Genomic DNA, 16,849 nt, shown 5'->3' on the forward strand with positions numbered 1-16,849 from the left:
TACTAGTTGTTTTAATTCTTTTAATCGTTATACTATATCTTTTAACTTTTAAAAAAGTTCAAGTTAAAGTTGGCCAAAGAGTTAGGGTCTAAATTTTTTGGTTCGCAAGCCAACCTGCGAGTTAACAATACTTTATATATCTAAATCTAAAATAAAAACATAATAAGCTTCAATCCAAGTTATGTCCTTGGTTTTATGTCCGTTTTTTCTGTTAACTTTTTTTGTACCTTATGCTATAAATGTTGTACTACATAATTATTTGGACAAAAATATCCCTGCCGTTATAACTTATGTTATCTTTCACATTGTTATTACCATGCACATGCATACACAATATCTTTTTCTTATATTCTTCAATTAGTAAGGTTGATTTTATTTAGATTTAATTAAATGTTACCATAGTTATATTTAGTAATATATTATTTCTATAATTCTTACTTCATTAATATTAATATGAATTCTACAATTATATATATATATATATATATATATATATATATATATATATATATATATATATATAGGGTCACGTTTAGGTGCGAATAAGTGCTAAAGAGAGAAATGCGAACCAATCAGCACGTGCCATGTGTCAGCATTCATTGATCGGGTGCATCTATTTTCACATACAAGTGCACCTACTTTCGCCTGCAAGTGCATGTAGTTTTTGCCTGCATTTATTGATCGGGTGCACCTACTTTTACCAACAAATGCACCTACTTTCGCCTGCAAGTGCATGTAACTTTACCTTATTAACATTCATTGATATGAGTTCGTTCTGTTTGGCATCGTCTTTGTTCTTGCGGGTAGTAATACACTGAAAACCACCCGCAAACATTCATGCACCTAGGTGCAACTACTTATAACTATAGGTGCACTTAGTATTGATGCTCAGTGTAAATTTTACTTGCACCTATAATACATTTTACATGCACTTGTAATGCATTTTACTTGCACTTCGATGTTCAATTATTTACGAAAATGTCACCGCGTATTTTTTTTAAAAAGGGGACAGGGACTTCACCTAGTGATCTCTTTCTACGGAAATGCGCTTTCGGAATAGCAGATGAATTGAGCAGAGAATTTGAGAAAAGTCAGTGTTTCTCATCCATTAGATCTAGACACGTGGACGGATATCAGGCATTCGCATATTCGCACCAGAGTGCAATTCTCTCTCTCTCTCTCTCTCTCTCTCTCTCTCTCTCTCTCTCTCTATATATATATATATATATATATATATATATATATATATATATATATATATATATATATATATATATATATATATATATTGTGTGTGTGTGAAGAATCTAATAATATTCATGTCAAATTATCATAATATAAAATAATACTATAATATTTTTTTTTAAAATTGAACTGCGAGCTAGCCCGCGAATCTGCATGAGGTGTGCTAGGATTGAAGAATTCTAGCACACGAATTATCCTACAATGAAACACAAAAGTTAGGCAAATTATATCGTGCATCAGGGCGCACAATGGAGTTTATGTATATTATGTTAAGAGTTTATATGTATTGTGTTAAGAGTTCATGTGTATTATGTTAAGAGTTTATGTGTATTATGTATTATGTTAGATTATGTATATTATGTTTGGAGTTTATGTGTATTCTACTATAAAATTATGTACATACGAAACAGAGGATTTTTAGGATGCACAATGTATTGTGAGTCCTGGTGCACGATATAACAACTACAAAAATTACATGCAACCCATAGTGGGGTGGACCAGCCCACATTGACACCTCTAGTTAGAATATAATTTTAGTTCTTAGAGCAACAAAACCATTAAGCTACATTGAGTTTACTTTTTTTTTTTTTTTAAAGCCATCATATGATTGTATTAATGAATCAAAGTTGTAATAGAGTCAGGTGAGATAGAATCCTAATACATAAAATTATCCTGAGTAAAAACTAACAAAGTTAGAATATGAGCATGTAAATTAACTTGGCTAGAAACATAATTTAACGAGCAAAAATTAAAAAGAGACATAAGTGTCTTGCATTGAACCACCACGACCCCAACATAGGATAAGATAGATGTTGTTTCCTGCCGAAGAGCACTTCGTAACACCACGTAATCTGTGAGTAGACTCACCGATGTGACATTGAGTTTACTTAGTATATGAATAATTCAATAATTCAATAATTCAACAAAACCATTAAGCTATCTTTATTCTTTATAATCTCTTCCTTTTCAGTATAAAAACTTTGAGGTAATGATATTTTTTGTTGCAATTCTAAACTAGATTTTTGAACTAGCAAGAGAAACTTAACAAATACATCAAATTCAATTGGATTTTGGAAACTAAGGTGAACTTCTTTCAGTTCTTGAATACTAACGATTAACGAATCAGTGTAGTATGCTATCCTTTCAGTGACATGTTATTTAATTTCTTTTCAAACATATGGTAGTTTCATTTCAGCAAAGTAAAATATCATTTCAATTCAACTACATTTTTATTTGACAATATATACTCATTATGCAAAATATGTTATCCAATTTTATTTTATACATACTGTAGTTTTATTTCAACACAATTAAAGTATCATTTCAATTTAATTATAGTTCCATTTGATAATATAAACATAATATGTGAGACAAATTATTTAGTTTCATTTTAAATAGATACATTATAGTTACCAGGACTATGTGGTCTAATGGTATCTGAGTTGGACTTCCAATTGGAAGATTATGAGTTCAAGCCTTAGTGGAGGCGTTATTGGTTCTTTGTGTTTTAGTAGGTTGAGAAAGTATATGAATAGATACTACAATGTAATAGAACCAGTAGCTTTCACAAAAAAAAAAAAAAAAAAAAAGATACATTGTAGTTTATCTTGTTCTGAACGGCGGCGTTTTTAGACCATAGTCCACACAACTGTGTGGACCATGGTTCACTATATAAAAATTGTTATCGTGTTAGCACAGCCTTTAAAAAAAAATTTAAAAAGGTAAAATAAGGACTAAACCAAAAAACGCTACGGCCCAAGCTTGAAAACTGCATATTGCGGGCTTCATATATTATACCAAGGGAAAAGCCCATACTATTGGTCACACAGATATTGGGCTTTAACATTTTGAACAAAATTTTAAAAATAAAAAATAAACGAGGAGCATATGGTAAAGAAAAATTATGAGACGTTTTAAAAATTGTTACAGCCCAAATAACATCATTATCCTTGTCACCAAATAAAATCTACGGAATTCCGTCGCAGCTTCTTGTAAAGTGGGGCCGCCAATAATATGATGAATCCTAATTCTGTCTGTCTCCTGAACCTGACAGAGGATCCTATCCTAGATTAAGTTTTAATAATGTATATTCTTATAATAATAATAAGAAAAATATATATATCAAAGTTTAGCATGATGTATAATAGTTTATAATTTTTATATTAATTAATAATTTATAAATTAATTAATTTTTTCACGAATTAATCAAATGCAATTGTTTTAAGTAACATAAAATTTACTTTAGGTGAGATTTATCAAAAAAGAATGACAATTATTTTACCTCAGTTAATTTGTAATATTCAAATTTTATTTAAGATGAATACTAATAGCTTATAAGTTATAAGCAAAACACTAAAACAGCTCACATAAGTGGGTTTGGGTTTGGTTTATAAGACATTAAACTTACCCCAAAGACTGAATCCCCAACTTTAAGGACCACCACACTTCGACCCGACAGAGCATGTGGGAGGATGTAAATCACGGTGACTCAATGAGTTAGTAGGCAAAGTCAAATGCCGGTGCTCATAGGAAATCTGTCCACTTTAAATATAATTCTCACACTGTCGTTATCAAGGTTCAAACTTTAATCTCTTATTCTAAATATTGCTCACTAAATCATTGAGCTAAATCTATGCGGATAATAACACATTAACTTAATGTCATGATTCATTGAATCATCGGAGTAGAAAAGGGGGAAAAAATCTACGGTAAAAAAATGTGAATAGGTAATTGTTTATTCCTAAAACAGGGGGTGCACGTGCGTGTCTCCCGCGGAATCGTCGGGATATTTGAGTCAAAAGATGCAGCGCACGTGCCTCTTCGGTCAAAGGTGAAAAGAGAGGTGTGATTACGTTGCACGAGTCTACGAGGACAGCAAAGTTATTTCTTTAATTACAGTACTAAAAAAATACAGAGGTGTGAATATGTGATTATTAAAATCATAAATTAATTTAAAAATTTACCTTATTTGATAATCACGCACAGTTCTACACCGTCACAGAGACTTTTTCCACATTTTTTCTCTATTATTATTATTATTTTAATTTTAATTTATTATAAAAAGGTTAATAATGGAAAGTTGCATGTTACTACTGAAGGCTTTGATAGATTTGTTCCACATGGAGCAAAATGAGCTTAACTACTACGGAGTGTTAATAATTTTGTCAAGTACAATAATTTCCATTTTATTATTATTAATTTTTGGGCAATTCGCCCCACGTGTACTATCACGTGCTAGTTAACCGAAAGCAGCAACTTGTTCCGGGTGGGTCGGCGGGTTTAATTTGATCCGAAACCCGAGAAGGGGTTGGTTCGGTTCTTGAGGAGCATGCATCTGCCCCTTCATATTCTATGTTCCTAATCCCAACCGTTCATCGGATCACTTCCCCTCTCCTGCAAATTAGGTGCATGTTTGGTGTATCTGTGCTTAACAATACCCCAAATTAATGGTTTTTTGAACTAAATGGTGCAATTTGTGATGCTTATTGCAATCTTTTATGGTAAACAGATCATTCATACTATTTTATTTGAAGTAATCAAGAAATTTTTTTTTTTTAATGTTTTTATACCTAGTAATCTTATAATGGATGAATTACCAAACAATTGGGATGTGATTTTGTAGGTTTACAATGAAGATGATAAGATAATGTTGGAGTTGCTCGAATCACTAAGAGCGCAGCCAAGTGTTTTTCTTTTTATGGATTGTAATGAGAACAATCTGTTTAGTACAAAGATGAAGTATTTATATATTGAGATTGAATTTATTACGCGCTACATATGAAACAATACAAGCTAGTGGGTATATATTTGGATATGACAACTAATGAAGGGTTGTAGGCTTGTAGCTTTGGAGTAGTGGTTAAGAAGTTATAACAAATTATTGGTAACTAACATAATACTACCTGTCTAGGTGATAATTATCTAAATTTAAAAAAAAAAAAAAACGATATTGACTAGGTTCTTGAGTTTGGATGACCATATGTTATTCAACACGCAGTGAACCAAATGATTTGTATGGTGACAATGATTCATAGACAGCGGAATCAATAGTTGAACCAAAATGTCTCAATATTTAAAGTCTTATTAAGATAAACTTAATAAGACATGAATAATAATTTTAACAATTACCTATGTTCTTGTAAAAGATAACATGAATAATAACTCTAACATCTACTTAATAATATATACTTGAGACCTAAATTCTCGTAAAAGATAACATGTTAACTCCATCATTCAACAATGAAATTTAAAAATAAAATAAAATAAAATTAAAACATGTGCTTAATTGAAGATTATAATTAGCTAAAGAACATGTACCATACCCACTTGGAAATGGGAGGTCCATCAAATGAAATCCTCCAAATCCTAAGGAAATCACATTTCACCTAACCAAAGAGTCACCCCTCCTTTCTTTTGGTTCAAGGAATCTGTGGCTCAGCTCCATCACAAATTGATAGTAAAATAGATGCAATTTTGTTGCTTGTGATCAAAGAAATGTAAGCCACACTCCATTAAGTTGGACTTCACCGCCCCTATTCACATGAGATAGATGGTTTTCCTCCTCGTTTTGTGTATCATTAATTTAGATTTTAGACCACCACCCCGCCGGTTTGAAACCCGATCACAACCAAATTAAACGCTACAAGTGGTCCAAACAAAAAATATCTCATTTTATGTGTTTAATTCAGTTAATAAAATTTGATTGAGTTACATTTAATTTATTCCGTAATTTTTGTAATATTAAATTTATTATTAATATTCACAATTTATATACTTAAAAATGACACTAAAAATATTATGAAACACACACAAAAAAATCAAATTTTAAAATAAACATAAGTATTAAAGAAAAATTTTAAAAGGGAAAATAACATTTTCCCCCTTAAGTTATATGCTTACAGCATTTTTTTTTTTCTCTAAGTTATTCATGTATATACATTTGTCCCCTCGGTTATGTTAAAAATGGTAATTTTTCCTCTTTATTATTAAATGAACATTTTTACCCTTAAAATAAGTATTTCATTTATTTTTTTCTTCAACAAATAATTGAATTGCTTATATGTAGGGATGAGTACAGTTCGATTTGAACATAACCGGACACTTTAACAATCAAATCGAAATAGTAAGGAAGGATTTGGTTACGATTTAGAACCAAAATAAAATAAAATAAAATAACTTTGAACTTAGACTATTTTACAAATAAGAAATAGAATTTAAAATAAATAAATCTTGAATTTGCGGTTCAAAATCAAAATTGGAACCAAATCGAACTGATTTATCATTTACCAATAGTGTCTGATCATTTTCACATTTATTCTAATTTAATTCAACATATAAGTAGATATGACAACTGCGGTTCGGCTCCGGTTCACAGTTTTGGAATATGATAAATCGTAACGGGAACCTTTTAGGAAGGTTCCGATTTTGGTTTGAACCGCCAGTTCGGTTCCAGTTCAGGGTTATTGGAAATGATAAATCAGAACGGGAACCTTTTAGGAATGTTACAATTTTGGTTTGAACCGCCAGTTCGTTTCTAGTTCAGGGTTATTGGAAATGATAAATCAGAACGGGAACCTTTTAGAAAGCTTCCAGTTTCGGTTTGAACCACCAGTTCAAAATCTATTTATTTATTTAAAATCTATTTCTTATTTTTAAAATAATCTAAATTTAATAATTATTTTATTTTATTTTATTTTGGTTTTGAATCGTAATCAGAATTGTCCATACTGTTTCATTTCGGTTGCTATAGTGTTCGGTTAGGTTCGAATCGAACCGTAGTCATCCATTCACATAAGCAATAATTTGTTGAAAAAAAATTAAAATACTTATTTTTAAGACTGATAACATAAAAGTGGGTAAAACCGTAATTTTTAACATAACTTAGAGAACAAATGTGAATACATGAATAACTCATAGGAAAAAAGTGTTATAAACATATAACTCAGGGGGGAAATGTTATTTTCCCTTTAAAAAGAAGACAATGTTTTTTTTTTAATTATTTCAGTGCTACTGACTCTGATATAATGTAGTATATACTCATATTTACTTTCTCAACCTATTGAAAATTACAAAGAGGCAATATCATAACTTTTTAATTGAGAGAGTCACTTCATACCACTAAAGTACAATGCAATTTGCAACACAGAATTAATTTAATTCATGAATAATAAATAAGATTGATAAATGAGATAGGTTGGGTAAAAAAAAAAGGAAAATATTATATGGACTCCCACTTCTTACTCTCAATTTCTACTCCCTCTCACAAATTCTTGATATAGACTTTTTTCGTGGGGCTTACATGATGAAAATATTCTATCCTTGGTTGCTACATCATGAAATAAAAGTGAAAGAGTAGAATTTGGAAGTTCATGCAGTAGAACTCAAGAAAAAAATGAATAAAGAACAAATGAATGTGATAGAGGGACAGAGGAGGAATCTGAGCAATCAATCTCAGATGTCACTTTCGTTGAGAGAGCACAACGAGATGCCACGTCCTCCTTTGATTAATCATGTGGGGCCCCACTCTTGTTCATCTTGACCGATAACGATAACGATAAAAGCCAACCAGAATACAGTACCCATTTTGATCCAGATTGCATTATATGCTGCACCGCGCCTGTCACAAATCAACCCACGCCTACGTGTATATATACACTTTTCGACACCGCTCTTCTTACTCTACTCATTGTTTCTATATTTTTAAAATTTTTAATTTATTGAATGTCATATGATGATAATATTATCAAATTAGTTGGATAATGATTTTTTTTTTTTTGAAATATAATTTAGTTAAATTGATATTTTGGCTTCGTTGCTTCTTAAAGTCAATACCCCCGGTCCGGTCGAGTATATGATTTCAAAAGAAAATTTGTATTTTTGATCGCTAAATTATTTTCAAATTATAAATCTAGTCAATTTTTTTTTTTTATATAAAATTTGTTATTTAGTTGTTAAATATCAAACTTTGGCGGGGTGTGCATTGATTCTTTGAGTAGAAAAAAGATTGAGAAAGTACAAATCATTACAAAAATTTGTGTGAGGATTCATGAGAGGGGTTTGGTCGAGATCAAATGTAATATTTATACTAAAAAAAGTAATACTAATATGAAATAAAATGTTTATTATATAGGGAAGTGTACTATTATTTCAGAAAAATGTAATCTTATATTTTGATATATGCCAAAACTTGTGTGAGACCGTCTCACCGTGAGACGGGTCGAGTCAATATTAAAATGTAATACTTATACGCACAAATGTAATACTAATTAGGAATAAAATGGTCATTACTTATATGGATAAATCCAATACTTAAAAAAAAAAAGTAATACTTTTACATTTTAATTTAAAAGTATTATTTTTTTACTAAAAAATATTATCTTTTCCATTATAAATAACAAACACTTTTCAACATTAAATGTAAAAGTATTAAATTTGAGCATATAAGTGTAACATTTACACTTATAAATACTACATTTACATGTTCATTTGACCTGATCGTATCACACTCTCACATAAACTTGACCCATATATAGGTAATAAATAGGTTGTTTTTTTTTCAATTTTAAATTTACATCCATAAATCATAATCAATAACCTATGCAAATTTGTACCCTACACCTATGCAATTTTGTACCATAAATTTAATTCAAATCCTCTCTAGTCTCTAGTAGGGAGTAGTAGCTAGCTATCTCTCACCATTAGTAAAAACAAAAACAAAAAAAACAATATAATACTAATAATAATTATTAAATTAAAATTGAATAAATGATTATACATTTGGTATACGTATAGAGTTGTATGTAGGGGAAGTAGCTTTAGGTATTAGCAGTCTCGATGTGACTTGTGAGATGGTAGAATGGAGACCAAGTAATAATAGTGTAGTAGTGGGATTAATATAAATAGTAAATAATTATCCCCCCTAAAAAGATGGGGGCGGGATTCTCTAATATGCCAAATTTCTTGTGGTTTTAAGAATCAAAGCAAAACCCCCCCGATTCTCTGCCTTACTGTTTCCTTGCCCTTTTCTCGCCCTCCGGCACGCCCTTCCTTCTTCCATTCAAATGTTTTTTTTTTTTTTTTTTTTTTTTAGCACTAAGATTTTATACAGAGGTAATTTTAGGAATGGTCCAATTGACTATAATCATTTATCAATTTTTTATCATTTACTTTCAATTAGATTATAAATAATCTCTTTACTATTGATCTTTACCAATTTTCGTCATTCACTCTCAATTATCAGTCTCGATCACCTAATCCGTCAACCCCACTTGCAGTTTAAGAAGGCAACCTAGCTAGGTTTCAATTCCTTGGAATGTGGGCCTCTAGCCTTTGAAGAAACAATTTGGAGTGCAAGAATATTGTGGTATGAGTTCTGTTACATGTACTCTCAAATCTTATTCCCTGACTGACTCTGATAGGTTATTTTTTTTCATGTGGGTCCCTGTGAAAGTGTCTATATCACTATTTTAAGTGTGGAAGTATATAATGGGAGTACATATAGTATTTTTCTTGTGGTATATTCATGCATGTTTTGAAGATAGATGTTGGTTGGTGGGCAGTAGTATTAATGTATTATATATAATTAAGAGTACAGAAAGACTACTACGTTGTGGTTGTGTGGGATCCTTGAATGTGACATTGCTGGGAAGGCAGAGCATAGATGATACATGGAATATAATGGAATCATATGACCACTACTACAATCTGAAACCTGTTGTCATATTTAGAAAACGAGAAAGCAAGAAATGATGATCTGAGGAATGGATATCGCAGTCGTTTTCACAATACACGGACATCTTTGGCGGTGCGTGTCGGTTTTCTTCCCAGTCAAACATTACATGAAAACGTTTGAAAAAAAAAAAAATCTTATATTAAATTCTGTATGTACCTTCTAGTACGTTTAATTTATTAATTTTCTCATGTCTCAACCAAATCTTATATTAGTGTTTTTGTTTTTACTTTGCTAATGACATGAATAGAGAAAAGTATATGGCTTTTACATGGGTAGGGTCGGGGTGTTGATGTAACTTGAAATCGCATTGATATGATAATTTAGAAAAAATAAAAATTTTGGTGGATCGTGAGAAAAACGGTTAAACCCAATTAAAAAGTTAATTTGAACAGTCCGAATCTAAAATCGAAATTGACATCCCTAGTTGAAGTTAATGGTGATAAAGTTGGAATTGAAGTTCCAACTATTAAGGGATCAAGGAAGAATATGTCACTATGTAACATATTTAGATTCATGAACCATGACATTCGGTCGAAGAGTATGTCATTATGTAGCATATATTTAGATTCATGAATAATAAAATTATTTGAGCTTTACTTTTACGTTTTATATTTATATTTCTAAACTTAAATATGAAGATTTGGAGTTTGAATTAACGATTATATTGTATTTTTGAGTTGGAATTTGAAATTAAAGGTTTTGATTGATAATAATGTTTGAAGGTTATTATTATTGATATAAATGTTTTAGTTTGTTAAAATTAAATGTTTTAAAAAAACCTTTTAAGCTTGAGATTTTACAATTAAGGCAAAAATAATTTTAACTTCATTCAATAAGCTTGATGACTTAAACAAATTAACCCGATTAATATCGATACAAATTAAAGAGATTCTTATGGAAATGGATTTTTTTTTCATTTTAATTTTTAGTTGACAATGTGAGGAAAAAAACTAGTGTATTGTAATATTGGACAATCTAAAAAATCGAGAAAATTACATTCTCTAAGGATCCGTTTAGAAACATGAAAAATGACTTACGGAAATCATTTTTTAAACTTTCATGTGCTTGAGTATTCAAATAAAATAAAGTCAAAAGAAAATATTCATTATACTTAATGAAAAATACTCAATTTTATAAAAAATTTCTTCTCATATTTTTACTCATAAGACATTTTATGAATTCTTTTATTTTTTCATGTTTATATTTTCTCTTATCTCTTTTCTAGTTTCCATATTATTATTCTTATTACTATTGTTATCAACACTACTACCACACCACCACACCGACCACTATCACCACCACCACCACCACACCACTTATTATTATTATTATTATTATTATTATTATTATTATTATTATTATTATTATTATTATTATTATTATTAATGTTATTTTAAAATTAGCAATATGGCTTCAATCTCAAATTGAACAAGAGCCGCCAACTAATGCTCAAGAAGTATACAATCGTGCACATTTTTCTCTTTGAAATTGTATTGAGAGGTCGTTTGGAGTATTGAATAAGAGATGGAAGATACTTGTTAAAATGCCGCAGTTTAGTGAGGATACCCAAATTGATGTTATTATGGCCACATTTGCACTACATAATTATATTCAGAAGAATTCACAAGATGACATGATGTTTAATGTGCATCCAGATTACATACCGCCCGATGAACTTCAAAATTCAAGTAGTAATATCTCCATCAACGAAAATTTAAGTCACACCTCTATGGAGATGAAGGAGGTTCGCAACAATATTGCTACTTCATTATGGGATGCTAGATCATGATCATGCTAATAGTTTTATGAGTTAATACCCAAAATAGTCCCTCGACTATGTCGTAATTACCAATTTAGTCCTCGACTATCATTCTTACCCAATTAAGTCCTCAACTATACAATTTTTACCCAATTTAGTCATTTGTAATTTGACTGTTTGTTGACTGTCAAAAGTGAAAATAAAGTTGTAATTTTACAAGTTTTCTCCTTCCTCCTCATTTAGCAGCGTCAAACCATGTAACAATAAGCTCCGGTTGGGTTCTAAACCTATCAGTATCGAAGTAGTGGTTATGCATCGGATAGCCCATGAATTTGATTTCCAACAATTTTTTGACGATCGAAATCTGATCGGAGTGTATTGCTGCATGGTTTGGCGCTGCTAAATGGAGAGGAAGGAGAAATCTTGTAAAATTATAATTTTATCCCGACTTTTGACAGTCAACAAATAGTCAAATTAATACCGGAGACTAAATTGGGTAAGAATTGTATAGTTGAGGACTAAATTGGGTAAGAATTGTATAGTTGAGGACTTAATTGAGTAAAAGTTACATAGTTAAGGACTTAATTGGGTAAGAATGGTAGTTAAGGACCAAATTGATAATTATGGCATAGTCGAGGGACCATTTTGGGTATTAACTCTAGTTTTATTTTAAAAAGTGTTTACATTTTTTGGAAGACGAAATGTTAAATTTTAATATGTAAACAAACTAATTTAAATTTTATGAAGATGTCATTTTTAGTCTTTTTACATTTATCAACTTATCAAAAAACTAATTTTACCAAACACTTTCAATCATAACAGCTAGCTTAACAGCTCTTAAATTTTCAGCTCCGAGCTTATAGCTTTTCAGCTTTCAGCTCCTTTTCAGCTATCAGCTTCTAACTTATAGCTTTTCAACTAGGTTTGCCAAACAGAACCATAGTGAGTCAAAAAGAAATTGATATGACATTTTTAATTTTTTAAAATCTTATAACCTCATATTACATTAATCAAACACTTATTATATAACATTTCAATAAAGCATTACCTAATAATCTCAAAAATACCATAACCAAACATCGCTTAGGTATTCGTGACATTAAAAGCAATGGACTTTACTTAATTATAAATTTAAACGCGAAGCATGCAAATATAATTATTCACAAAATCTGGAAGGAGTAGCAGAAACAACTTTAGTAAATGAATCATTGAATGACTGTCGATGATGTTGCAAGTACGATAATAAATGGTTTTGGTGAGCAATGCATTGATTCAGCAACACTCCAAAAATGAAGAGGCATTATATTGCTGGAATGCACGGCAATCGGCATGAATGACACGTGTAACAATCAAAATGAATGTGACACGCCAGCCAGCTTCAGTAACCTCAATATTCAACCATATGGGAATGGGAATTAAAATGATATGTATATTATCCAGAATAAAACTCTTATTTTCATTCTCAAACTCACAATTTGTTTCTCATTTCGATTTATTCTCCTTAATTAACAATTTAGGGATAATTTTCTTAGACCTTGAACACATTGGGGGATCGAATCAAATTACGAAAACACATCCATATAACATTCAAAATTTTGAAAAATTAAAATTTGAACCTCTACACACTCACGTTTGAAGAATTAACATTCGAATATAGGAATTGAATTTCAAAGAATTAAAATTTGAAGAATTAACATTTGAAAAATATACATACATTCGAAGGTCTACATTCCTAATACCTTATTCCCGGATTCTCATTTGTCCAAGAAGTTTGAAGGCTTAGTAGTTGCCCAATGCCCACAATTGTAGTTTGAAGCTGATGTTGCCTCAACAAAATGATGAACACTTTTATTTGAGTGCCTAGAGGCAGAATAACTTTGACTCTTACTACACTTCATTGTTGCAACTGGAGATCAGAAGAAATTTGAGAAATGTTGAACTAGGGTTTTGTGTATTGAGAAGACGTATGAGAAAGGTATGGAGTCAATTGGAGAAGACGTCTGCGTATTAATTTGAAGGTATGAGGACCAAATTGGTTAAACTTAAACCAGTCATAGTTAACTAGTTCGTCAATAGTGGTGTGACCATTACATCCCTCAAAATATGTTGTCTTCGTCGTTGGAGGGCTAAATCAATTAAAAAAATAAAATCAAAGGATCTAATTAGACAAACGCAAGAATCAAATTGATATAATCAAGGATGATTTTGAAAATTTCTCTTACTAAATGCATAAACCCACAACCTGTATTTGTATTTGTATTTGTATTTGTATTATTAATATTATTATTATTATTATTATTATTATTATTATTATTATTATTATTATTATTATTATTATTATTATTATTATTATTATTATTATCTAAAGTAAAATTAAAAATTTTCTTTTTACACATGTGGATTAAAATAAAAATGAACAAATTACATAAATCTAAATTAAATATAACAAAAATAAAGCATAAAAATTCAAATCATTAATTTTATAGAAAATATTTGAACGCAAGATTATAATATAAATTATCATAATATATTGTAATTAAATTGAAAAGAGAATTCACAAAAAATATTATGAAAATATTTTACATAACATTCAAATATAAAAAGTTAATCCAGAATTGAATACAATTACGTGTCACGAATTATGGATTGCCAATAAAAAAAAAACACGTGAAGGTCACAGAGGTCGCACGTGATTAGTGGGTGCTTTACACAATTAATATCAGTGCTTTAAATATTTGTTTAACATTTAATTGTTGTAATTAAATTATAAATTATTATGAGTAGTACATAAATCTAAAGTAAAATTAAAAATTCACAACCCGTGTCAAACCCACTAACCCACAAGTCCAAATTCCTACCTAATATTTTCCTCTGCAGCGATGGAGAAAAAGGTCGCGGCGATAAAGAAGACGGCATGGGTTAACTCATTGATTACCTTAGGTATGTAGTCTTTTCCGTTGTTGTTGTTGTTTTGATTTTATTTAATTTTATTTTATTTGTGAATTAAAAAATGAGTTAATACCCAAAATCGTCCTCGACTATAATGGTTTTTCTCAATTTCGTCCTAAACGGCTTTGGTGACCTAATATCGTCCTAGACTTTTGTGTTTCGCTCAATTTAGTCCTCATTTGTTATTTCGTCAAATTGGTGTTCAATAAAGAGATAATTCAGTAATGTCAATATTGATCTCTCTTTACTTTCAACTTGTGAAGTGCGAAATTCCTTTTTCTTGTACGAATTACACCCAGAATTACTCCCGGACCTGCAAATCAAATTTTATATTCGCAGTTTTAGGAGTAATTCTGGGAGTAATTCATAAAAAAAAAAGGGATTTCGCAGTTCACATGTCTATGAGTAAAGAGATGCCAATATTAAAATTACTGAATTGTCTATTTATTTAACACCAAATGGACAGAATAACAAATGAGGGACTAAATTGAGCAAAAACACAAAAGTCTGAGACTAAATTGAGCGAAACACAAAAGTCTGGGACGATATTAGGTCACCAAAGTCGTTTAGGACGAAATTGAGAAAAATCACTATAGTCGAGGACGATTTTGGGTATTAACTCATAAAAAAATATAAGTTTGTTGTGCGTTCTATGTTTTGAGGAAGAAATGACTTCCTTTTTGAGTTAACTTGTTTCTTAAATTGGGATGATAGTATCTTTCATCATTTTTTCACTGTTTTTCATTAATCTCGTGTTCTGAATTTTGGGAAAACTTCAAAGGTGCAAACCACGAGGGAGAGGAGGGATAATTTTGGGTTATGAAGAAATTGGAATAAGCTTATTTAAAAACGCTACTTCAAGCAGCGTTTTGAAAATCAAATGATTACCCCAATCAGCTATCGCAATAAATTCTTTTACCAAACACAAATTTTGGCTAATTGACTTGGTCAATTAGTCAAAATTGATCAAATCAATTGGAAAGATTGATCAACTATTTTCCAGATGTTTTCAAAAAAAAAAACTATTTTTCAAATAGTCCCTTTATCTACATATTTGAAGATAAAGAATGTCAATTCATTATTGTTTAGAGATATTACTACCGTTTTCTTGATGATGGAGACAATCATCGGGAAGTAAGGATTATGCCCTTGGTATGTTTGATTTTTTTGGTTGACTTTTTGTTTTGGCAATAAACAAAAACGCGTGAGGGTCACGGAGGTTGCACGCGGTTATTGTGCACTTAACGCAATTATTATCAATGCAATAATTAATTTGATAAGATTTAGTTGCTATAATTAAATTATAAATTATTATGATTATCACATAAATCTAAATTTAAATTTAACTTTTTTTTTTTTTTACACATGAGGAATAAAATAAAGATAAAAAAAATTGCATAAAACTAAATTAAATAACAAAAATAATTTGCAAAAAAAAAAAGTAAAATCATGAATTTTATAAGAAATATTTTAAATGCAATACTATAATATAAATTATTGTCATTAAATTGAAAAGAGAATTCATAAAAAATATTATGAAAATATTTTACATAACATTCAAATGTTGAAAGATAATCTAGAGTTGAATACGATTTAATCAGATTTTACGTGTTACGAATTATGAACTACCAATAAAAAAAACACGTGAAGGTCACGGAGGTCGCACGTTATTAGTGGGCACTTTACACAATTAATATTATTGCTTTAAATATTTGTTTAACATTTAATTGTTGTGATTAAATTATAAATTATTATGACTATTACATAAATCTAAAGTAAAATTAAAAATTCTTTTTACACATTTGTGGATTAAAATAAATATGAACAAATTACATAAATCTAAATTAAATAACAAAAATAATGCATAAAAAGTCAAATCATTAATTTTATAGAAAATATTTGAAATGCAAGATTATAATATAAATAATCATAATATATTGTCATTAAATTGAAAAGAGAATTCACAAAAAAATATTATGAAAATATTTTACATAACATTCAAATGTAAAAAGGTAATCCAGAATTGAATATAATTACGTGTCACAAATTATGGATTGCCGATAAAAAAAAACACGTGAAGGTCACAGAGGTCGCACGTGATTAGTGGGCGCTTTACACAATTAATATCAGTGCTTTAAATATTTATTTAACATTTAATTGTTGTA

Source organism: Ipomoea nil, unplaced genomic scaffold (assembly GCF_001879475.1).
Source record: "Ipomoea nil cultivar Tokyo-kokei standard unplaced genomic scaffold, Asagao_1.1 scaffold1026, whole genome shotgun sequence".
Classification (NCBI taxonomy): Eukaryota; Viridiplantae; Streptophyta; class Magnoliopsida; order Solanales; family Convolvulaceae; genus Ipomoea; species Ipomoea nil.